At 44.9% G+C, this 27,270-nt stretch overlaps 1 pseudogene; it reads right to left on the bottom strand.

The window, feature by feature from the left end:
• The window catches only part of LOC144737841 (uncharacterized), a 59,255-nt pseudogene that overhangs the window by 17,733 nt on the left and 14,252 nt on the right, over positions 1-27,270 (bottom strand).

The following is a 27,270-nucleotide window of genomic DNA, read 5'->3' as shown; positions in this document are numbered from 1 at the left end:
AGGAATGGCTTCTTGCCTCCGTGTACGTGAGGCTGTGGAGAGCCTCTCTGCTCCATGTGAGCGTAGTAACAGCAGCGGTGTAATTGAGTCAAAAGTACGCTATCGGCCGCAAGGATGTTTAACGTTGAGTTTTGGATTTTGTTAACTGCTGAAACAAGAACGACACTCGCGTCTAACCGAGACGCAAAAAAATCCCGCTAATTTAACACTTACTTGGAGATTCACGGTATATCGATGTCTGTAACCCGTCTGAAGATGTCGCCACGAACTCTCCCGACGCAAAGTCGCCTAACTGTCGACACAGCAATTGTGCTCGCCAGGCTGCGTTGTCTCGCGGTTGAAGGGCGATCAGCAGAGCGACGAGTCGAGCGTCCAACCTCATCAAGTTCCCTCTCGAAATGGCATTGAGCTCTGCTTCTGAGCCGCCTTATAACTCCCCCCCCCTAGGATCCAATCCTTTGTCTTTCAGGATATTTGCATTCGATTATTAATTTTGGAAGGTACAATATGCGTGTATATTAACATACCGAAGGGTAATGTGCCCATTGTGCTTCATGCATGAATATGTAAGTGCATCTCAGTGTGTAATTGTGCGCCTATTTTGAATAAATGGAAAACTTTGTCCTCGATTTAAAGTGAATGCAGAGAAATAGCAATATTCAGTATGTATATATAAAATAATCGCACAAACCCAATATTACATACATACATGTTACATACATACATGTTACATACTTACGACTGTAGTGTGATTCGAAGAGGATTACGGAGTGATTCGAATAATTCGAATGCGATTAGAATATCACACTTCAATGTAGGTTGTTCTAATCTATAACACTAGTTAATAATGTTATTGTATAGCGTTATAATGTATAGCTTGAGGCCCGGGGTGCCTCAAGGTTCCGCCACGTGCAAAGGCAACCGGTGCCTGGAGCCTGGTCAAATTCTTCAAAAGAAGCCAGGGACCTGCCTAATCCTTCAAGGCTTCGGTGCGAACCCTTGACGCCCCGAAATGCACAAGAATCTACCATGGGCGCGGGACGGGCGTCGAGAACCAGGTCAAAATGCGCAAGGTTGCGCTTGAAGGCTCCACGCCCAATATCAACACTGTATAGTGCTATTCGGTGCCATTCAGATGGAACATTCTACCAACAGTGGGCAGCTTGATTCTAATACGACCATGGTGCGATTGTAATAATTTTGATGCGATTATAAATCTGGTACCACCCAGGCCGCATTTACGACTCCCGATGTGCATCTACATTTAACATACATTCTAGCTCAGTGTAATTCTAATACTACCAAAGTGTTAGCGTACAGGATTCCCTGTATACTTGATGATTAGTGACCGTAACGTTGTGAATCGATAAATAATGGGGCCCTTTCCCCTCCAGGAACACATGTTAATGGGGAGACAGCCAAGATGCTGCCGGTTAAGGGCAGATGTGTGACGAAGATCCTTCACCTGAAACTCGCTTAAAACACGTTGTTGATATGAATAAATAAACGGACACACATTTGTTAAAAAAACGTTTTTATTCATCTGCAATCATTTTTAAGTCAAAACTCGAACCGAATGTATTATGTACTATGTTCAAACAGTTACAATACAATGCAAACCATATCCGTTCCAGGAATACCAACGCGCTAAAGAATCATTCCCCATTATTTCCTTATTAGTTCACCACATTTGTTCACTGTGCGTTTATGTTGAAGTCAAGGCCATATATCCAACGAACGCGTCATCAATGTACATCCTTCAATCGGTTATCTAAAGTCGATTAATACCAACCAAAAAAAGCTATATGCTTGAAAAAACCCGTTTAAAATGTTGAGAAAAGATCTAACTAAAGATGCATTCCAACTTTAGCTCAACAGGAAGACTTAAACACTACAATATTGTCCGGAATTGAATCATATTACAACCACTGCTCATCACGCCACTTCGGCAAGTAATCCGATAACATTACAAACCACCATTGTGCACGTCATTAATATGTGTTCAGTCATCCCTGACTCTCGGTTTGATCGTCGAGCCACTCCATTACATCCAGCCATCTCTCGGGATCCAACTGCATGGGATCGAAGGTGGAAAATTCTTCAGGACTCATTGCAGCACCTTGAACTTCAGCTTTTGATTTCAGTTTCCTATCATTGTGGACCTTCTGATGCGTGTTAAGATTTGACGACTGTGCAAATGCCTTCCCACACACAGGGCACAGGAATGGCTTATCACCCGTGTGTGTTCTCTGATGGTCTTGAAGATTTGATGACTTTGCAAATGCCTTCCCACACACAGGGCACAGGAATGGCTTATCACCCGTGTGTGTTCTCTGATGGTCTTGAAGATTTGATGACTGAGCAAATGTCTTCCCACACACAGGGCACAGGAATGGCTTCTCGCCCGTGTGTGTTCTCTGATGAGTTTGAAGAGATGACGAGTGTGCAAATGCCTTCCCACACACAGGGCACAGGAATGGCTTCTCGCCCGTGTGTGTTCTCTGATGAATTTGAAGATGTGATGACTGAGCAAATGTCTTCCCACACACAGGGCACAGGAACGGCTTCTCGCCCGTGTGTGTTCTCTGGTGTCTCTTAAGATGTGATGACCGTGAAAAGGACTTCTCACACACAGAGCAATTGAATGGCTTCTTGCCTCCGTGTGCGTGGGGCTGTGGAGAGCCTCTCTGCTCCATGTGAGCGTAGTAACAGCAGCGGTGTTATTGAGTCAAAAGTACGCTATCGGCCGCAAGGATGTTTAACGTTGAGTTTTGGATTTTGTTAACTGCTGAAACAAGAACGACACTCGCGTCTAACCGAGACGCAAAAAAATCCCGCAAATTTGACGACGAACACGTTTAAGAGTTTATCCGCGAAAATAGACACTTACTTGGAGATTCACGGTATATCGATGTCTGGAACCCGTTTGAAGATGTCGCCACGAACTCTCCCGACGCAAAGTCGCCTCACTGTCGACACAGCAATTGTGCTCGCCAGGCTGCGTTGTCTCGCGGTTGAAGGGCGATCAGCAGAGCGACGAGTCGAGCGTCCAACCTCATCAAGTTCCCTCTCGAAATGGCATTGAGCTCTGCTTCTGAGCCGCCTTATAACTCCCCCCCCCTAGGATCCAATCCTTTGTCTTTCAGGATATTTGCATTCGATTATTAATTTTGGAAGGTACAATATGCGTGTATATTAACATACCGAAGGGTAATGTGCCCATTGTGCTTCATGCATGAATATGTAAGTGCATCTCAGTGTGTAATTGTGCGCCTATTTTGAATAAATGGAAAACTTTGTCCTCGATTTAAAGTGAATGCAGAGAAATAGCAATATTCAGTATGTATATATAAAATAATCGCACAAACCCAATATTACATACATACATGTTACATACATACATGTTACATACTTACGACTGTAGTGTGATTCGAAGAGGATTACGGAGTGATTCGAATAATTCGAATGCGATTAGAATATCACACTTCAATGTAGGTTGTTCTAATCTATAACACAAGTTAATAATGTTATTGTATAGCGTTATAATGTATAACTTGAGGCCCGGGGTGCCTCAAGGTTCCGCCACGTGCAAAGGCAACCGGTGCCTGGAGCCTGGTCAAATTCTTCAAAAGAAGCCAGGGACCTGCCTAATCCTTCAAGGCTTCGGTGCGAACCCTTGACGCCCCGAAACATGGCGGTGGCGGAAAGCAGAAGTCGGAGAAGAAAAAAATTGAATTATTAAACAGACCATCAGCGGGTCGGGAGGGAGGGCGGGAGGGAGGGAGGGCCTGGAACAAAGGTGGCATTGTTAGATGCGTGCGATGGGCATTACACGCACACACCTACACACACACACACGTACATTTTATATATTTTTTTATTCTTTACGGAAAACCACTCGCGCGATTTCGTCCGCCGCCCGACAATGATGTGCTCGCCGCAGACATTACCACGTCGGGGTCGGGCTACTTGTGGACCTGTTTGACTTCAATCGATTGTTTTGTTCACGTGTAAAAATAACAGGACGAGTGGAGGTGCAGTGGGGTGCGGCTTGGCCTCGCTCGTGCCACACTGCGGGGCCACAGCAGTGGAGACCCTCCAGCCCATGGAGGTCCGGTTTACCATGGAAATCCAGTTCACCATGGGAGTCCAGTTCACCATGGGAGTCCAGTTCACCATGGGAGTTCAGTTTATCATGGGAGTCCAGTTCACCATGGGAATCCAGTTTACCATGGGAATCCAGTTTACCATGGGAGTTTAGTTCACCATGGGAGTTCAGTTTACCGTGGGAATCCAGTTCACCATGGAAGTTCAGTTTACCATGGGAATCCAGTTCACCATGGGAATCCAGTTCACCATGGGAATCCAGTTCACCATGGGAGTTTAGTTTACCATGGGAGTCCAGTTTACCATGGGAGTTTAGTTCACCATGGGAGTTTAGTTCACCATGGAAGTTCAGTTTACCATGGGAATCCAGTTCACCATGGGAATCCAGTTCACCATGGGAATCCAGTTTACCATGGGAGTTTAGTTCACCATGGGAGTTCAGTTTACCGTGGGAATCCAGTTCACCATGGAAGTTCAGTTTACCATGGGAATCCAGTTCACCATGGGAATCCAGTTTACCATGGGAGTTTAGTTCACCATGGGAGTTCAGTTTACCGTGGGAATCCAGTTCACCATGGGAGTCCAGTTCACCATGGAAGTTCAGTTTACCATGGGAATCCAGTTCACCATGGAAGTTCAGTTCACCATGGGAATCCAGTTCACCATGGAAGTTCAGTTCACCATGGGAATCCAGTTCACCATGGGAATCCAGTTCACCATGGGAATCCAGTTTACCATGGAAGTCCAGTTCACCATGGGAGTTCAGTTCACCATGGGAATCCAGTTCACCATGGGAATCCAGTTTACCGTGGTCGTCTAGTTCACCATGGGGATCCAGTTCACCGTGGGAATCCAGTTTACCATGGGAGTCCAGTTCACCATGGAAGTTCAGTTTACCGTGGGAATCCAGTTCACCATGGGAATCCAGTTCACCATGGGAATCCAGTTTACCATGGGAGTTTAGTTCACCATGGGAGTTCAGTTTACCGTGGGAATCCAGTTCACCATGGAAGTTCAGTTTACCATAGGAATCCAGTTCACCATGGGAATCCAGTTTACCATGGGAGTTTAGTTCACCATGGGAGTTCAGTTTACCGTGGGAATCCAGTTCACCATGGGAGTCCAGTTCACCATGGAAGTTCAGTTTACCATGGAAGTTCAGTTCACCATGGGAATCCAGTTCACCATGGAAGTTCAGTTCACCATGGGAATCCAGTTCACCATGGAAGTTCAGTTCACCATGGGAATCCAGTTCACCATGGGAATCCAGTTCACCATGGGAATCCAGTTTACCATGGAAGTCCAGTTCACCATGGGAGTTCAGTTCACCATGGGAATCCAGTTCACCATGGGAATCCAGTTTACCGTGGTCGTCTAGTTCACCATGGGGATCCAGTTCACCGTGGGAATCCAGTTTACCATGGGAGTCCAGTTCACCGTGGGAATCCAGTTTACCAGATTCCAGTTTCTAAAAACTGAGAGGAAGTTTAAGAAGTACAATTTTTAGTTTCCCCTGTGACGTTTGATCTTGGTCCAGAGTGCCGCGGTTATTTGCGGGTGGCGGGGGGTGGTTGTGGAGGTGGTTGTGGGGGTGGTTGTGGAGGTGGTTGTGGGGGTGGTTGTGGCGGGTGGTTGTGGCGGGTGGTTGTGGCGAGTGGTTGTGGGGGGTGGGCGTGGGGTGGTTGGGAGGCGGTGGGTGGTTTATTGGCTTCAACTTTGATATTTGAAACTATTGGGACGAGGTCCGCGTCGATGGGCACGCCGTGCGCACGCACGGATCGCGAGCGAGGACGGGAAGACGACGACGTGGGTGCGTGGCGGTCGAGGCGACGACGATCATTGTTGTTATTCACAACGGCGTCGATCGAAATGGCATTGAGCTCTGCTTCTGAGCCGCCTTATAACTCCCCCCCCCTAGGATCCAATCCTTTGTCTTTCAGGATATTTGCATTCGATTATTAATTTTGGAAGGTACAATATGCGTGTATATTAACATACCGAAGGGTAATGTGCCCATTGTGCTTCATGCATGAATATGTAAGTGCATCTCAGTGTGTAATTGTGCGCCTATTTTGAATAAATGGAAAACTTTGTCCTCGATTTAAAGTGAATGCAGAGAAATAGCAATATTCAGTATGTATATATAAAATAATCGCACAAACCCAATATTACATACATACATGTTACATACATACATGTTACATACTTACGACTGTAGTGTGATTCGAAGAGGATTACGGAGTGATTCGAATAATTCGAATGCGATTAGAATATCACACTTCAATGTAGGTTGTTCTAATCTATAACACTAGTTAATAATGTTATTGTATAGCGTTATAATGTATAGCTTGAGGCCCGGGGTGCCTCAAGGTTCCGCCACGTGCAAAGGCAACCGGTGCCTGGAGCCTGGTCAAATTCTTCAAAAGAAGCCAGGGACCTGCCTAATCCTTCAAGGCTTCGGTGCGAACCCTTGACGCCCCGAAATGCACAAGAATCTACCATGGGCGCGGGACGGGCGTCGAGAACCAGGTCAAAATGCGCAAGGTTGCGCTTGAAGGCTCCACGCCCAATATCAACACTGTATAGTGCTATTCGGTGCCATTCAGATGGAACATTCTACCAACAGTGGGCAGCTTGATTCTAATACGACCATGGTGCGATTGTAATAATTTTGATGCGATTATAAATCTGGTACCACCCAGGCCGCATTTACGACTCCCGATGTGCATCTACATTTAACATACATTCTAGCTCAGTGTAATTCTAATACTACCAAAGTGTTAGCGTACAGGATTCCCTGTATACTTGATGATTAGTGACCGTAACGTTGTGAATCGATAAATAATGGGGCCCTTTCCCCTCCAGGAACACATGTTAATGGGGAGACAGCCAAGATGCTGCCGGTTAAGGGCAGATGTGTGACGAAGATCCTTCACCTGAAACTCGCTTAAAACACGTTGTTGATATGAATAAATAAACGGACACACATTTGTTAAAAAAACGTTTTTATTCATCTGCAATCATTTTTAAGTCAAAACTCGAACCGAATGTATTATGTACTATGTTCAAACAGTTACAATACAATGCAAACCATATCCGTTCCAGGAATACCAACGCGCTAAAGAATCATTCCCCATTATTTCCTTATTAGTTCACCACATTTGTTCACTGTGCGTTTATGTTGAAGTCAAGGCCATATATCCAACGAACGCGTCATCAATGTACATCCTTCAATCGGTTATCTAAAGTCGATTAATACCAACCAAAAAAAGCTATATGCTTGAAAAAACCCGTTTAAAATGTTGAGAAAAGATCTAACTAAAGATGCATTCCAACTTTAGCTCAACAGGAAGACTTAAACACTACAATATTGTCCGGAATTGAATCATATTACAACCACTGCTCATCACGCCACTTCGGCAAGTAATCCGATAACATTACAAACCACCATTGTGCACGTCATTAATATGTGTTCAGTCATCCCTGACTCTCGGTTTGATCGTCGAGCCACTCCATTACATCCAGCCATCTCTCGGGATCCAACTGCATGGGATCGAAGGTGGAAAATTCTTCAGGACTCATTGCAGCACCTTGAACTTCAGCTTTTGATTTCAGTTTCCTATCATTGTGGACCTTCTGATGCGTGTTAAGATTTGACGACTGTGCAAATGCCTTCCCACACACAGGGCACAGGAATGGCTTATCACCCGTGTGTGTTCTCTGATGGTCTTGAAGATTTGATGACTTTGCAAATGCCTTCCCACACACAGGGCACAGGAATGGCTTATCACCCGTGTGTGTTCTCTGATGGTCTTGAAGATTTGATGACTGAGCAAATGTCTTCCCACACACAGGGCACAGGAATGGCTTCTCGCCCGTGTGTGTTCTCTGATGAGTTTGAAGAGATGACGAGTGTGCAAATGCCTTCCCACACACAGGGCACAGGAATGGCTTCTCGCCCGTGTGTGTTCTCTGATGAATTTGAAGATGTGATGACTGAGCAAATGTCTTCCCACACACAGGGCACAGGAACGGCTTCTCGCCCGTGTGTGTTCTCTGGTGTCTCTTAAGATGTGATGACCGTGAAAAGGACTTCTCACACACAGAGCAATTGAATTGCTTCTTGCCTCCGTGTGCGTGGGGCTGTGGAGAGCCTCTCTGCTCCATGTGAGCGTAGTAACAGCAGCGGTGTTATTGAGTCAAAAGTACGCTATCGGCCGCAAGGATGTTTAACGTTGAGTTTTGGATTTTGTTAACTGCTGAAACAAGAACGACACTCGCGTCTAACCGAGACGCAAAAAAATCCCGCAAATTTGACGACGAACACGTTTAAGAGTTTATCCGCGAAAATAGACACTTACTTGGAGATTCACGGTATATCGATGTCTGGAACCCGTTTGAAGATGTCGCCACGAACTCTCCCGACGCAAAGTCGCCTCACTGTCGACACTTTGATTAATCATAACTGTGTGTAGGTTAGTGCAATCGGGGCTTAGTGAATACTACTCATGAATGAAGTCATACTAATTTCGGATATAAATTTAAATCATGTTGGTAGAACAAGTCGCCTGTCTTTTCTAGACGAATTGTTATCTTCAAGTGCGTCCGTAAATATACTGCTAAAATACACAGCATAGGGAAGGCTGCCTTGTTCGGGAGATGTAGTTTGGGTAAGGCGCTGTGGCCGGGTGATGACACGGATTCTGAAACAATGGAGTTAAACACTCGCTGCTTGGCCCCGTCGACAGCAGCGAAGGTTGTCATATACCGCCCCATTTAAGAGTTGGCTCTTTGGGGCTGTATAATGTGTATAGTTGAAGGTGCTAGGTGTTGTCTTCTTCTAACAGCTACTAACGTGCGTGTGTTGTCTGTTTTTAGGATTTGTTAATTGATGTTGTTCTTTTTATTGCGGCGTTTTTTTGTTGAGTTCTGTCACCTTGAGTGTTGCAGTTTGTTTAAGAATGCGTCACGTGAGCGTGGTGTTTTGCTTGCTGGAATTTCTCTTTTTCACAATTTGTGATTGTTGTAATAATTGTAACGATTCATAATCTCATGAGTTTATAATGGGGTTGAGCGTGGATTTATATAAATATATTCCGTCTTTTGTTATTCGATGACATCTAGCAGTGAAAATTGTGATTGTATTATGACCATGTTGCAATTGTAATACATTTTATCCGATCCTTGCATGTACACTATACATACATATTAGAGATTCTTATACGATCACACTGTGATTCTAATGCTTCTAATGATATTATAATACCTTACCTCCATTTATATGGTTATAATTTTAAACACTAGTTTATAATCGTTTAATGTTTAGTGTTATCGTGTATAGTATTACAGTTTACATGTTATGAGTACAGTTTATCCCCGACATACTTCGGGATTAGGGACTGGTACGTTGATGAACGATTAACTACGGGGACTTTACTTCTCAAGGAACACGTGTTAATCGGGCAGACAGCCAAGATTCTGCCGGTTAAGGGCACACTTGTGTGACGGAGATCCTCCACCTGAAATTATCTTAACATGTTTTTTCTAGGAACATTATAAAATAAAGAACGGACAAACATTTGTTAAAAATACATTTTTATTCATCTGCAATCATTTTTACGTCAAAACTCGAAGGGAATATTTATTATGTCCTATGTTCACACATTTCCTGTACCATGCAAACCATTTCTGTTCCAGGAATACCAAAGCGTTAAAGTATCATTCCCCATGATTTCCTTATTAGTTCACCACATTTGTTCACTGAGCGTCTATGTTGAAGTCAAGGCCATATATTCAACGAACGCGTCATCAAAAAAAGCTATATACTTGAAAAAAAAACTGTTTAAAATGTTGAGTAAAGATGTACCTACAGACGCATTCCAACTTTAGCTCAACAGGAACACTTAACGACTACAATTGAACCCTCTCACAACCAGTGCTCATCACACCACTTCGGCAAGTAATCGGATAACATTAAAAGGTATAACCACATGACATAATATTTTTTCAGTCACCCCGAGCTCTCTGGTTGACTCTCGAGCCACTCCATTACATCCAGCCATCTCTCGGGATCCAACTGCATGGGATCGAAGGTGGAAACTTCTTTAGGACTCATTGCAGCACTTTGAATTTCAGCTTTTGATTTCAGTTTCCTATCATTGTGGACCTTCTGATGCCTGTTCATGTTTGATGCGTGTGCAAATGTCTTCCCACACACAGGGCACAGGAATGGCTTATCGCCCGTGTGTGCTCTCTGATGAATCTGAAGATGTGATGACTGTGCAAATGCCTTCCCACACACAGAGCACAGGAATGGCTTCTCGCCCGTGTGTGCTCTCTGATGAATCTGAAGATGTGATGACTGTGCAAATGTCTTCCCACACACAGAGCACAGGAATGGCTTCTCGCCCGTGTGTGTTCTCTGGTGACTCTGAAGATGTGATGACCGTGCAAATGTCTTCCCACACACAGGGCACAGGAACGGCTTCTCGCCCGTGTGTGTTTTCTGGTGTCTCTGAAGATGTGATGACTGTGCAAATGCCTTCCCACACACAGGGCACAGGAATGGCTTCTCGCCCGTGTGTGTTCTCTGGTGCCTCTTAAGATGTGATGACCGTGAAAAGAACTTCTCACACACAGAGCAATTGAATGGCTTCTTGCCTCCGTGTGCGTGGGGCTGTGGAGAGCCTCTCTGCTCCATGTGAGCGTAGTAACAGCAGCGGTGTTATCGAGTCAAAAGTACGCAATCGGCCTCGATTTAAAGTGTTTAGCGTTGAGTTTTGGATTTTGTCAACTGCTAAAACAAGAACGACACTCGCGTCTAACCGAGACGCAAAAAAAATTCCTGTAAATTTGACGACGAACACGTTAAAGAGTTTATCCGCGAAAATAGACACTTACTTGGAGATTCACGGTATAGCGATGTCTGTAACCCGTCTGAAGATGTCGCCACGACCTTTCCCGACGCAAAGTCGCCTAACTGTCGACACAGCAATTGTGCTCGCCAGGCTGCGTTGTCTCGCGGTTGAAGGGCGATCAGCAGAGCGACGAGTCGAGCGTCCAACCTCATCAAGTTCCCTCTCGAAATGGCATTGAGCTCTGCTTCTGAGCCGCCTTATAACTCCCCCCCCTAGGATCCAATCCTTTGTCTTTCAGGATATTTGCATTCGATTGTACATTTTTGAAGGCACAATCCGCATGTCTTTTAACATACCGAAGGGTAATGTGCCCATTGTGCTTCATGCATGAATATGTAAGTGCATCTCGGTGTGTAATTATGCGCTTATTTTGAATAAATGGGAAAACACGTTCCCCATTCCCTCCATTGTCTTCGATTTAAAGTGAATGCAGCCCCGTGGCGTTGCCAAAAATCGCCGAGCTTCGGGAGTGAGCACGTACAGACGCGTCGTGACCACACTTGCAATACAATCACTCTAACATCGTAACCAAAATCCGATCTGGTACATGGTCTCCGCTTGGTCTGGTTTGTATCCGTCATCACTCCAGAGACATTAAGTCATTCAAGATTACTTTGTTTAACCATAACTGTATGTAGGTTAGTGTCATCATGGCTCAGCGAATACTACTCATGACTGAACACACACTGTTTAAGGACAGAAATTGTAATAATTTTGCTTGCCCGTGTTATGATGCTAAAATAAATGTTAACACTGGATTAAACGTGCACCTCTTAACCCCTCCCTCGTATTTACAACTAACGATTAGCATTTTCACATAACATACATTCAAGCACAGTAAAAGGCTAATACGACAATATTGTTCTTCTAAAATTTGAATGCGATTCTTGCCCTGCACCCCCCACAGTTCGCATATCCAACCCTCGCTTCGATTGAAAGTACATTTTACATACATATGAGCAGAGTGCGATTATAATTCTTCTACTAAGATTAAAATACCGTACCTCCGTTTATGGTGGTATAATTATAAAACCAGTTGATAGTTTATAGTCGTTTAATGTTTAGTGTTATTGTTTATAGTGTTATCAATTTGCATGTTTTTTTAAGAACAGGTGATTCCCGGTATATTTCGGTATTCTGGACCTGAACGTTGCGAAACGATTCATAACGAGGACCACCAGAGCGCATCGGGGCTTAGTGAATACTACTCATGAATGAACTAATACTTCTTTCGGATATAAATTGAAATCATGTTGGTAGAAAAAGTCGCCTGCCTTTTCTAGACGAATTGTTATCTTCAAGTGCGTCCGTAAATATACGGAGATGTAGTTTGGGTAAGGCGCTGTGGCCGGGTGATGACACGGATTCTGAAACAATTTGAGTTAATCACTCGCTGCTTGGCCCCGTCGACAGCAGCGAAGGCTGTCATACCGCCCCATTTACGAGTTGGCTGTATAATGTGTATAGTTGAAGGTGCTAGGTGTTGTCTTCTTCTAACAGCTACTAACGTGCGTGTGTTGTCTGTTTTTTTAGGTTTGTGCGTGTGTTTATATAAATATATTCCGTCTTTTGTTATTCGATGACATCTAGCAGTGAAAATCGTGATTGCAATATGACCATGTTGCAATTGTAATAATTTGTATCCGATCCTTGCACGTACACTATACATACATATTAGCGATTCGTATACGACCACACTGTGATTCTATTCATCTGCAATCATGTTTACGTGAAAACTCGAAGGGAATATTTATTATGTCCTGTGTTCACACATTTCTAGTACATTGCAAACCATTTCCGTTCCAGGAATACCAAAGCGTTAAAGTATCATTTCCCATGATTTCCTGATTAGTTCACCACATTTGTTCACTGTGCGTCTAAAGTCGATTAATACCAATCAAAAAAAGCTATATACTTGAAAACTAAAACGTTTAAAATGTTGAGTAAAGATGTACCTACAGACGCATTTCAACTTTAGCTCAACAGGAACACTAGTTGCCGTCTCGTCGTCGTCATTTCTATATCGTGGCGCCTGGGTCCTAAGCCTCTTTAAAGTCTAAATAAAACAACCCTCTGCAGTCTGAGTCCGAAGTCATTACAACGATCAATAATCTCACGGGCATATATTGAGTTTGTGCGTTTATTGAAACATATATATGTGTACATTGCTATTGGATGTCATTGAGATGGAACATTCATCTAGCAGTCACAATCCTGATCCTAATATGACCATAGTGCTATTGTAATAGTTGTAATGGGATTCTAATCATGCATATCCAAAGTCGCATTAGCGACTCCCGATCCGCATTTACAAATATCATACATTCGAGCATATATACTGTATAGAGCTATTCGATTCCATTGATACGACACATTCATCCAACAGTGGACAGTGTGATTCTAATACGACTAGTTGGATTCGAATAATTGTAATTCGATTCTAATCCTGCATATCCTATACTCGGTTCGCATATTCACTTAACATGCATACGACCATAATATGAGCACAGTGCGATTCTAATTATTCTTATGCGATTATAATCCCACTATAACAATTAAGTATTTTACAGCGTTCATAGGTTATAATATTATGTTTAACTATGTTAGAGCTTAACATGTGAGAGCCTACAACTATCAGAGTTACTTCTAATTCTGCTGCTTCTGCTTCCCGGCAGTTTGTGGCCGGGCCCTCCTCTCGCGGGACCTCACAATTATTAGGAAATGATTGCGATGATCATGTCTGAACTGAGAAATAAGTGACTAAATATTACTTTGTTTAAACATAACTGTATGTAGGTTAGTGTCATCATGGCTCAGCGAATACTACTCATGAATGAACTCACACTGTTTAATGACAGAAATTATAATAATTTTGGCTGCCCGAGTAGGACAAGTCACCTTCCTTGTCTAGACGCATTCTAAACACAACACAGTCCTTAAATTGTAAATTTAACGTCTACACCCGATTCAACATGCAGCTCCACCTCGGTCATGAGCAACCCACAGCACGCCCAGAGGTAGGAGACCACGAGGGAGACGGCCTCAACTTGAAGAGAAAGTTGACAAACTCACGAATACCATCACCCAGCTGCTACAACGCCTGTTGGATGAGACGCTGCATCCCGTGGCACCATCCAGGCGAGTAAAGGAAGAGCTGAGCCCGAATCGGAGGCCGCCACCCAAACATCAGCAGCAGTAGATCGCGTGATTATAATAGGACCACGTTGTTATTATAATAATTTTAATGCGATTAAAACCGCGCACCTTCCAGGTTGCATTTACGACTCCCGATGTGCATCTACATATAACATACATTCTAGCTCAGTGTAATTATAATATGACCATAGTGTTATTCTAATCATTTTATTCGATCCTAATCCTGCACCCCCAGTTCGCATATCCGACCCCCGGTTCGCATGTCCAAGGATATACATATTACATACATACGACCATATTATGTATGTAATATGTATACATATGTGCAGTGTGATTCTATTACGATCACATTGCGATTATAATACTTCTAATGATATTCTAATATTGATTTGAAGCTTTCGTGACTGCAGGAATTAATACTCGTTGGTTCTTTCGGTAAAGTCACGTAGGTAGAAATAAAATAAATCGCGTTTCGGACGAAACACAAGCGCACATCTTCAGGTGAAAATCTCGATATCCGCGATGTCTGCTGCGAGCAGCACGATGTCTGCTGCAGACATCGTTTCGGGCGCTTGTGTTGCGTCCGAAACGTCGTGATTTATTTTGTTTTATTTCTTCCTATGTTATCTTTAAAGTGTTACAGTTTACATGTGTTAGAGAACACGGGTGCCCGCTCAGCCTGTCGCCGTGGAGACTTGTGCGGTGTGAGGGCGAAAGTTATCACCCGCTCGCGGCGGTCGCGCGTGTGCGAGCAAAGTCATTCGCCCTCCGACCCCTGACCCCCGTTCAGAGCGTGTGATCGCTGCGCGGGGCTGTGTGAGGGGAGGCGTCGCATTTGATTGGCGGAGAGGCAACGATGCGTTTACAGGCGTACGGGAGCCAGCGACGAGCCATGCCCCTCTCGCGAACTCGCGGAGGTGCGAACCAGGGAGGGGAACCGTCGGGCGACAGTCCTTACCCCGCGAGCGATGAGCCCAGCGGGGGCAGCAGCTGTTCGCAGACCAGCGAGGGGTCGGGGAACGGCAGGACCCCTGCAGTCGGCGCCCAGCAGGGACAGACCTCGGGGGCCAGCGGCAAAGACAGGACCACGGTGTGAAGCTAAGAATTCGAATGAGATTCGAATATCACACTTCAATGTACGGTGTTCTAATCTATAACACTAATTTATGATGTTATTTTATAGCGTTATAATGTATCGCTCATAGCTTATATTGCTAGAGTTCACAACATTGTAGTTTACTATAACACTAGTTTGTAGTGTTATTTTAAAGGGTAAGGCGCTGTGACTGGAGTTAGGCGATGTGACTGGGTGATCACACGGATTCCGAAACACAGCGGAGACGATACATTCCACCGAGCTCCGTCCCCACATGGACAACGACATTCTCAGTTTAAAAAAATATGAATAGAAATGTTGTTATACGTTTTTGAAATAATGTGTATTGTATATATGTTATAATTTGTGATTGTTATACTCTTTACCACACATTCATCCAACAGTGGACAGTGTGATTCTAATACGACTATAGTGGGATTCGAATAATTGTAATTCGATTAGAACAATCTACATTGAAGTGTGATATTCGAATCGCATTCAAATTATTCGAATCACTCCGTGGTCCTCTTCGAATCACACTACAGTCGTAAGTATGTAACATGTATGCATGTAACATGTCTGTATGTAGTAAGTATATGTGCATGTAACATCTCTGTATGTAGTAAGTATATGTGCATGTAACATGTCTATGTAACATGTATGTATGTAATACATACATGTAACATGTAAGTATGTAATACATACATGTTACATGCATACATATGTGAAACGGAACGTACAGGATCAGGATGGGATTAAACTTATTTGAATAACACTTTGCTGGATGAATGTTCCATCTCAATGGTATCAAATAGCAATATATATAATTGTAATTCGATTCTTATCCTGCATTTCGTACCCCTGATTCGCATATTCACTTACCATACGTACGACCACAGTGTGAGAGGTTAGCATGATGTTATGTAAGAAATAAGCATGTAACCGTAGAAAAGGAGGAGAGCGGCCTCCTCGACGAGGGAGTGCAACCCAACGGGTGCAATCTAAAGGGCATGAGAGCATGAGATATAATATTACATGTTTGAGTTTAACATGTGAGAGTTTACAATGTCTGAGTTGATCAAATGCGACGATCAAGGGCGTCAATCGGGTGCGATTGATCAAAGTCTTTAATCAAAGGCGTCATCCCATCACGGACCACCACCTCCCTGCGTATATAACTTCAAAAGAAGCAACAACAGCAGCAACAACACATTTCGAGGGCGACGCTGTTACAATTCAGTGGGCTCACATGACATTAACTTCTCCAAGACAGAGGTTCTCTGCAAGCCATCTAGCTACCATGAGAGATTCCTTCAGGAGGCGATCCACATATACATATACAAACACAGAGACAATTTCAACCGAGAAGATGGATTCTGGCTCAGAAATCATTGGAAGGACGTAATAAACCATTTCGGATTTTAACAGATTGTGTTCACGTTTACGGTGACTTTCAGACCGCAGTCCACTCACTGGCATGACTATATATCTTGTATTCTCCGCAGGGAATGGATTCTTTGCTCCACTGCAAGTCTCCTACTACCACTCTTCCATTGATATATTTCGTTGCTTCCTCTTAGTATCTTTCACTCGACGGTCAATGGTATAGTGTATAGCAGATTGTATAATAATAAATAGTATAAAATAGTAATGTTTAATACAATGTAAAAGGCAATATATAGTATCGTAATTGTATTGTGAATATACAGCAGTGTGATATACAGTAGGGTGGATAGAATAATACATAGTGTAATATTACACTATGTATTATTCTAAGGTATAGGGTGGTGTATAGTAATACAGTATATAATTTAATGTTAGGTTTGTCTATGGCAGCATATAGTACGGGGTAGACCCGTGTGATGTAAGGGAAAAATGTTTAGCTGGAAGCATATTATATTTTTTGCGACATAAAATTGTAATGTATTACTTACTGTTAGTAGCTCAGCTTATTGGAGAATGTATTTAGTATACTGATGATACTATGTAGTTTATAGTTTAGTTTTTTACGTGGTTGTTTAGTTACTGCAGCTACATACTATTAACATTCATTCCCTTTATCAATGCCACCCCTATCCCCTCCATTTGATGCTGCTAATCCTGCATAATGCACGGGCATAATATGACTTTGAAACCCCCCGCTCACCTCCTACGCATTTCACAAGTCGTACTAATCACATACCTGCATTTCCCATAAATATGCTAAATTCCTCTTGATATGCAAATTATTTTGTCAAGGCGCCCTTTCCCCCCCTTCCAAGCCAGCTTATATATATGCTCCAAGCACGTGTGCTGTTTCATTCAGACGCTGTCGCCTCGACAGACCTGGTTTTCACCTGAGGACGGCTGCTTGCGTTGTGGGCAAAACGTCGTGAGAATTATTTTATTATTTTTTATTATTAAATTACTTCCCTTCTACGTGACTTTACCGAAAGAACCAAGAAGATTTACTATTTCTTCTTTGTTGGTCAGCTGGCGGTACTGGTACTCGTAATCGCGAGCCAATTCGTCGTCGAATTTATCCCAGAGCCTGCTGGCATGGAATACAGCAGAATCGTAACGAAGAGTTGACGAAGCTGGTACGGCATCTGAAAGAGCGAGGCTTCTTCCAGACACGCAACCCATTCGCGATCGCTCTCAAGGTAGCCTGCTCGCATGGCTGCTTCCAGCGGTTTGTTTTATTTTATTCGTAACGCACCATCCATATGCGCTCCACCATCCACCATGCCCTTGCATCGCAAAGACACAGCTCCGGTGTGCATCAGCGTGTGCGCCATCCACTGTGACATTGGTCAGCAATTGCACCGTTCCGATCGCACACAGGTTGGCCCCTGCATCCTCCGTCTGTATGTACACACACAGACAAATCCGTTATGGGGCCACCTATTTTATTCTTATAAAAAAAATATTTTGTTGGTGTTTTTACGTTTACGTATTTCCATTGTGGGTGTTTTACGCATGCATCAGTTTTTTGGGGTTCCTCACATATGGTATCAGAGGTGTGGGTCACTCTCAATAGAACAATAACAGGAATCGTTTCAGTTATGACAGCTTGCAGATAGAAACATTGCATGTTCGTATACTAATAATGACAGAATTTGTACCCCAGTGGAGGGCATCCCCCACCCGGCGCTTCTTACCAGTACTGTGAGACTTAGAAATCCAGACATCTCCTCCTCCTGAACCGTTCACAATACCCTGTGGTAGTACCATAATCATCTCAATAAAGCGATCACTTTCCAATGCCCATTTTGATCCCGGGAGTTACCCGGGCGGTGTCACACTGTACTCATTGTTTTAGCATGTCGCAAATTCCGATATGGCTTGTGCAACGGCCAGAGAGTGACAGCAGCGGGGGCCGGGCTGCAAGCTTTTCAGACAATTTATTACATTTAAAAGTGCATGGGATTGGCACTCCAAAACATGATAAAAGTACAGTAACGCCAACTACACCCGTGGCAAACATGATGCGCCGACACATGCTGCATATTATGCAACACATGCCCTTACCATCACCAGCATGCACAAAATCTCTATTACACAACGGAAGTAGACAGCAAGCCGTCCATGGTAATAAGCCGGATAAACCGAAAAGTACCCATTGTACCCATCAAACAGTCAGCTGGGTTGCCCCATGGGGGTATTGACCCATGGGCGAAACTGTAGGGGGCGCTACGCAACTGGCCGTGGTCCCGGCAGGTGAAGCTGCCAGCTCAGTCAGCGAAGACTCACTGTATAGCGACCCCTGCCTACTCGTAAGGTAAAGTTGTTTGGGGACTCCACTAATCGCAGCACGCAGCACCCATTTTTTACATAAATATACGTAATATTAGCGTAACTACCATTCGCACACTTGCATACACACCACACTCACATAGTGCAGGGTCTGCGCCCACAGTGCACTGCACCACTGCGGCGCAGACCTTGGCAGACCTATGCTATCACACAGCGCTTACCTTCTGTGTGCTTCTGCATGTTTGGAAACAGACGACTGACTGACTGACGCGTGCTGCCGCCACAAAGCACGCAGGCCACTTTGAGGCAATTAAATGTAAGGGATAATTAATTAGCCCAATGAGATTGAAGGCGACATCGACAGAATTTCTCGAGCGCTGGTTTGATATGTAGGGCGGGGAACTGTGCAGGGCCACTTTGCACACACTTGTTTCGGCCCAATGAAAGATTAAGCACAGTGGTTTCAAGGGAATGGGCGCAATATTGATGGAGCTGCGTACGAAAGAGTGGTCAGTTTTGTCCACTGGGCCGTCGAACCGAACCCCACCAATAATGAACAGATTTTATAGAAAGTTCTGGAATTGAAAATGTATGTGGCTATCTGATTAGTGGAGGGTTCTTGGTTGCAGCCGCGAACGTTCTTCGTTGGGGAGATATCGCCACCAGAACGCAGTGTTCGGCGGGTGCAATAGCAACACTGTACCTACAGTAGATTTTGCGTTGCGACCATCACTGTGAATATGGTGTTGCGTGAAAGTAGGTGCAATTGTTGACCGAAGAGACGCTGTTGTGCGGCAGGTTTATTTATTTATATTGGTCGAATGAAAGTGAGCTGTGGCTTTTTGCCGGCTGTTTTATTATTTTTTATCGACGAATCAGAGCGAGCTGTTTGGGCGGGTCCGTAAATAAATTAACGTCCAGATACGCACGCAGACGACCAAACCAGCGTAGTTTAAGATACTGATGATACTATCTTATATATAAAAGTCTCCACGCGCTCCCGCTTGCGGGGGATTTGGCTCCTGAACGATGGGCTATATGTAGAAAAAAAATTGCCAGGCGGCACGCCCTAAGCCCCGCGGTGGGAATAGGCTCTTTTATTTTCCCATCCCTAAACTTTAAAGTAGTTTAATTAACAAATTTGTGCCGTTTCTATTATTAATTATTTACTTATTGCGCGACATCGACCGTACCAACTGACGCCAATTGCGTGGGGGAGGGGGGGGGCAGACCCTACCAAGTGATGCGCATTCGCTCCACCTCACGGGACATTTACTTTTACGCGTTTAACAGCCAACACATACACACATGACGCTGCGGATATTTCTTCACAGTGTCATGTCCTCTTCGCCCCTCCCCCCAACACGATGTGTCCAGTTTATACTACAGACTCCGTAGATAATAATATTTTACTGCTTACATACCATTATTCTTGCACGGGCGGGGGATGCTGGGTGGGGGGTAACGGCCCAGCCCCTAGCCTGGCAACGTGCCAACTCCGCCTCCTCGCCAATGTAGGCCAGGAGGGGGGCTACGCATAGCACAAGGCCTCAACACGCCTATGGTAAGTACAAAGTTCCAAGTTTCTTACACTAACAAATCAAGTCCAATGTTTTCTATTATTAAACACATTAGTTGACAAACATTACAATAATAATGTTTGTGTGCACAAAACTCCTTATTTTTAGGTTGCTAAATTTTCAATTTTTTGCTGCGCTTTTATGACGCTGCGACGGTCTGCCTGTCTGTGATGTGGCCATGTACGCCCATGTGTATGTGTGTGTCAGTCCATATGTGTGTGTTAGTCCACATGTGTGTGTTAGTCCACATGTGTGTGTGTTAGTCCACATGTGTGTTAGTCCACATGTGTATGTAAGTCTATACATGTGTGTGTCACTCGATATGTGTGTGTAAGTCAATGCGTTTGTGTGAGTCCATATGTGTGTACATCCATGTCTGTGTATCTCAAGTAGATGTCTGTGTGTCGTATGTGTGTAGGGCTGTGTGTGTATCAGTCTATCCATGTGTGTCTAAGACCATGTGTGTGTGTCTTAGTCCACATGTGTGTGAGTAAGTACATATGTGTGTTTACGTCAATGTGTGTGTGAGTCCACGTATGTCTGTGTGTGAGTCGCTGTATGTATGTACGTCGATATATGTGTGTAACTCCATGTGTGTATCTCTCAAGTGGATGTCTATGTGTGACAGTCTGCATGTGTGTGTACGGCAATGTGTGTCACTCTATGTATGTATGTGTGTGAGTCGTTGTATGTGTGTACGTCCATATGTGTGTGTAACTCCATGTGTGTGTATCTCAAGTGGATGTCTATGTGTGTGTGAGTCCATGTGTGTGTGTGTCTGAGTCCATGTGCGTGTGTGTTAGTTGCTGTGTGTGCATGCCTCCATGTTAGTCAGTGTAAGTCCATTTCTTTGCGTGTCTGTAGGCCCATGTGTGCGTCTTAGTCCATGTGTGTGCTTTATTGACCTGCTCAAGGCCTATGATACCATCAGTAGGCCTGGCCTCTGCGTTGTTCTTCGTGCTTTCCGAGTCCCTCACCCACTGCTCACCATCTGTAATGACCTTCATGATGGTGAGCGGCCCCGCGTCAAACTACGTGGCCGTGAGTCAGAGCCATTCTCTGTACACCTTGGGGTGCAACAGGGATGTCCTCTGGCTCCCACATTATTTTACATATATTTGGACCACGTAGTTCCTGAAGCCTTCAATGGCTGCACCGCTATAATTTTCATCTGGTACAGATACAATGGGAGGCTGATCGATGCCCGGGTGCGGTCAAGGGATGGCTCCCTATTGCTCAACCACGTTATATATGCCGATGATCTGCTAATTGCTGCTCACTCGGAGGACGAGTTGGAGGTGCTGCTGCTGAACCTGGAGCTTGCCACCAAGAGGTGGGGGCCTTACCATCAGCCCCACCAAAACTAAGCACCTTCCTGGGTATTTTGTACCATCGGACAATCCATCCCCACAGCTCACAATTGGAAATGCAGCAGTTGTGTAGAGATTGGAGAGATACCCATACCTGGCCAGTGTGCTCTTGACTGGCTCCGGTTTAACAGCAGAGGTCTCAATCCAAATAATTCGAGCGCCATTATCTTTTCATCGGCTGCGTAACGCTGTGTGGAAGCTACCTGGTCTCTCGCTCCGCATGAAGCTCCAGGTCTTCTCGGCCACGGTAATTCCCTCCCTTCTCTACACTTGCGAAACGTGCACCCCCCTAATGGAACATCTTTGCCGGTTAGAAACATTTAGGCTGGCCTGCTAACGATCCATCCTGGCTTTAACCATATGTGTGTGTGTGTCGAAGTCGATGTGTTTCTATGTGTGTGGGTCGATGTCTGTGTGGAAGTCCATGTGTGTGTCTGCCTTTTTTGCCCGGGCAACGCCGGGTACTAACCGCTAGTGTAGTTTATACTTTAGTTGTTTACGTGGTGGTTTTAGTTACTGCAGCTACATACTATTAACACTCCTTCCCTTTATTAATGCTACCCCTATCCCCTCCCTTTGATGCTGCTAATTCTGCATAATGCACGGGCATAAGTAGTACTAATCACATACCTCTCTTGATATGCAAAATCATTTGTCAAGGCGCTCTTCCCCCTCGAACCCAGTTTAAATATACGCTGCCAAGCCTGGTGGTGTTCATTCAGACGCTGTCTTTCTGACAGACTTGTTCTTCGCCTGAGGACGGCTGCTTGCGTTATGGCCGAAATGTCGTGAGAATTATTTTATTATGTTTTATTTTTATTATTTTATTATTTCCATTATACGTGGCTTAACCGAAAGAACCAAGAAGATGAATCCCTGAAGTCACGAAAGCTTTAAATATAAATTTGGTGGAACATGTTTTTTGTCGTTTATTGTGAAATTTCCGTCACAGTAACTATGATCACTGTTACATTGCTTATGGCTTTATTTTGGTGATTTCAAAAATATTTTTGGTTTAGCTATGTTTGTTGTAGTACGGAGTTAGAATGATGGCTTTAATCTAAGTTGTCTTGTGGTTGTTGTTGTTGTTTGACTGGCATCCCAATGGGATTTTTGCACAGCGTTGGTGTACGGTGCTTTTTTCTGGAAGACTTTGCAGTTTTTCCATGGATTTTTCTGTTTGCGCATATTCACTTTGAGATGTTTTCTAGTTCATGTTTTTGTTTTTTATTTGTTGCAGTTGCACCCAATTCAAGAGCCGAATGGCTCACATGGCTATACCAAATACATGAAAATGAAACTGTTAAGGCTATATGGGGGATCTTTCTGTTTGTGTTAGGTGCTCGCTAACAGCACTTGCCCCTACAGTCTGTCCAGGCTATATGGGGGGTCTTTGTCTTAGGTGCTCACTAACAGCACTTGCCACAACATTCTGTGCAGGCTATACGGGGGATCTTTCTGTTTGTGTTAGGTGCTCGCTAACAGCACTTGCCCTGACATTCTGTCCAGTCTACACGGGGGGTGTTTGTCTTTGTGTGTTAGGAGCAAGTTTGAGTGGCGTGTAGCTGTGGGAGTTGAACGGGAGCCTGCTGCTACTGACAGTCGTTGACTCCAGATCAGCAGACAAGACGTCTTTCATCCTCTGGTTCTTTCAGTAAAGTCACGTAGGTAGAAAAAATAAAATAATAAATCACGACGTTTCGATCGCAACACGAGCAGTCGTCCTCAGGCGAAAACATCCAGACATTGCCGTGGCAGAAGTCACGTGAGCTACGGCCTGTGACAAAGATGAGGTGACCCCCCCTCCCCCCACCGTGGCTCGCCCCGCTCAGCTGACCATTGTTTTAATGCGGTGGGCTCACGCTAAATTGATTTCTGTAAAACGAAGGTACTTTGAAAACCCACTGGCTATACTTTTTTATATAAGTGTTGTGTCCTTAACTAACCACACGGAGACATCTGGTTGAGGCAACGCGTTTATTATAACTCTTTCGAACTCGGCTCGACACACGACTGTAACACGAAGGGGTACGACCCCTTCCACCCGATAGCCTACGGGAGTGACAGCCTCCCTTCTATCGCAGCCTGCACACTCCGGGCTCTGCCACCCACGGGTCCCTGAGCCCGGCGTTCAGGGAAGACTGGACGACCCGTTCCAGCCAGGGTACTGGAGCTCACCTCTGGTCTGCTACAACCCGGCTCTGGCTAGCGCCTGGGGAGGGTCCCAGGGTGTCTGAGCTCACCTCTGGTCCGCTACAACCCGGCTCTAACAAGAGCCTCGGTTGAGGGTCCCCGGGTGCTGGTCCAGTCTTCAGGTCTTCGGATGTCTTCAGGCTTGAGTTGGTGAACACTGCCCTGCCCGTCCAGAGGGCCGGCCTTTTATCCCCAGGTCGGGGTCACCCTTCCCCTCCTGAACTCCCCCCCCCCTCCCAGAACCTTCTGAAAGGTCTTATCTTAAGGGGCCAAAGGGACGAGTGGGGGGTCAGGGGTGGTAGTCTCCGGTCACAGTGGGGGGCCGGGGGCTTAACCTTTGGTCGACCCCTACGCACCTCGCTCTCGGCTGCCCCCTGTTGACCCGTGAACGTGGTGGCAGGTCAGCTTACAGCGCCTTGTTATGGCGCTTACGCACAATTTCGTGACAAACGCTGCACTTTCCTTCGCTTTCATGCAGGGGGCGCTGCAAACCTACGTGCCCCCTGCATGAACAACGAAGGGGCAGGGACAGACGTTCGATCGCGTTGGAATCAATCTGCAGACGGCGGTCTTATCGCACAGCCAGCTCTGTGTCGCCTCATCTCGATCCCGCGATCCCAAACAGGTGAAAGTCCGCATCAAACTGAACCCCCAGCAAGGCCATCTACTTCACGACGAGAAAAAATTCACACGAAATATCGTTTTCAATTAATAAGCTTTTAATGAAGAAGTACATTTATGTAATTCAAAACAAAATACAATTCAAAGTTGTTTCATTTTCAAACTTCAAAACGGAGCATCGGGAGCTTGCGTGGATGCGCCGCTCGTGTGCAATTTTTTTCGTCACTTTACAATCAGCAAGGACCATTTCTCGTCCTAATTCGACAAAACGTATGTCAACACAAAATTATAATTCGTGCTGTAGAGAATGTTCCTCCTTCTCGTGTAACTTTTAATTGGTATGCCTTGTAACTGATTAATGATCCGAGCGTGCTCACTATTTAAAAGACAATGAGTTGCTCCAGAGGCAGACGCTTCCTGAAAACACAAAAGTACCCTTTGACCTGTATCACAAAAACAATGAGTCTCACCCGAGTGATCAGTACAGGTTACTTGCAAAACACAAACTTTGTCCTAACATCACTTATTCAATGTTTGACCCTTATAGACAAAATGTTACATGTGCGCACACCATCAGACAAGTAATCATTCTAAATTATTGACAATCATTTTAACAAATACTATTGTGCCATTCAAAACGAATGCTGGTGTCTCGGTCAAAATTGAGCAAATTCCAAACATTACCTACAAACTCCACAACCAAGGTGCCACATCAACCATCACCCTCTACTGACAGGCTCTTGTCTACATGCAGGCCGGTGCAGGGCCACCACCTTGTGCCACACAGGGGCAGCTGCTACTTGGGGGTGCTCTTCGAGTGTTTGAAACGAGATACGATACAAAACTCCGAGTTGCCGAGGCGATTAAGTAAGCACCATATAAATGCAATTTATAACAGTGAATGCTTGGGAGCTTATTGGCTCTCGCTCCTGGTTAGAAATCTACCCAACACACAGGTCCACAAAGACTGGCCGCTCTTACCCTGCAGGTTGAACCTAGGAAGCGAGTGTTCAACTTCACATTCTTGTCATTAAAGGCCTGTGACAAAGGTGCATCTATTGGAGAACAATCGTCTCAAGCTGACACATCTACCGGGTCTCCATTTGACTTTGTATTGTCTCGGAGGAAGTCCACCCACACCTCCACCTCCACAAACTGCTGGGAGTTGCCTCGCTCTGCCTCAGTCAGAATTCTCCTCCTGCTTCACGTTGCCTCCATCGATGTGACGGTCCGATTTTGGAGTTGACTCTTCATCTTCACATTTTACCTTCACTTCTTCACTCTTCACCATCACTTCTTCACATTTCACCTCCACCTCCTCATATTTCACCTCGATACCGTTAAAAGTGTCCAAGCTGGGCTTTTCTTCCGGTTCTTGTTTGATGAGGGACGGGCTCATTGCGGCACTTTGATTTTCACAAGCCGATTTCACACTCCACTCCTGGTGGATCTTCTGATGCTTGTGTGTTCTCTGGTGTTTTTGAAGAATTTGTTTAAGTGCAAACGCCATCCCGCACAGAGTGCACCTAAAGGGTTTCTCTACCGTGTGTGTTCTCTGGTGTACTACAAAAGCAGATGGATGTGCAAACGCCTTCCCACACACACTGCACTTGAAGGGTTTCTCTCCCGTATGTGTTCTCTGGTGTTGTACAAGATTAGATGAAACTGAAAACGTCTTCCCACACACACTGCACTTGAAGGGTTTCTCTCCCGTATGTGTTCTCTGGTGTTGTACAAGACTTGATGAAACTGAAAACGTCTTTCCACACACACTGCACTTGAAGGGTTTCTCTCCCGTGTGTGTCCTCTGGTGTATTTGAAGATGTGTTGACTGTGCAAACGCCTTCCCACACACACTGCACTTGAAGGGTTTCTCTCCCGTGTGTGTTCTCTGGTGTGTCACAAGAGTAGATAAATGTGTAAACGCCTTCCCACACACACTGTACTTGACGGGTTTCTCTCCCGTGTGTGTTCTCTGGTGTGCTACAAGAGTAGATGACTGTGAAAATGCCTTCCCACACACACTGCACTTGAAGGGTTTCTCTCCCGTGTGTGTTCTCTGGTGTGTTACAAGAGTAGATAAATGTGTAAACGCCTTCCCACACACACTGCACTTGACGGGTTTCTCTCCCGTGTGTGTTCTCTGGTGTGCTACAAGAGTAGATCACTGTGAAAATGCCTTCCCACACACACTGCACTTGAAGGGTTTCTCTCCTGTGCGAGTTCTCTGGTGCCGTGTAAAATATGCAATACAATCCGTGCTGTATGCACACCGGTCGCATTGTTGCCTTTTTGCACCGAGCCGTGCCGAGTGTCTTTGCTCCATCAGATCAATTCTGCAGAGGAAGCGACAGCTGCAGACAGAAAAAAAGAATATCCACACCATGTACACATCAGTATCGAGGCATAGAGGAATACATATATACACAGTCACACGTGGCTTACACGTCTATACTTATTCATATATTCATGATATAGTGAAAAAGTGTCCCAAA

This window comes from Lampetra planeri, chromosome 74 (genome assembly GCF_965212315.1).
Source record: "Lampetra planeri chromosome 74, kcLamPlan1.2.h2, whole genome shotgun sequence".
Lineage (NCBI taxonomy): Eukaryota > Metazoa > Chordata > Hyperoartia > Petromyzontiformes > Petromyzontidae > Lampetra > Lampetra planeri.
This window is presented reverse-complemented; position numbering and strand designations above follow the sequence as displayed.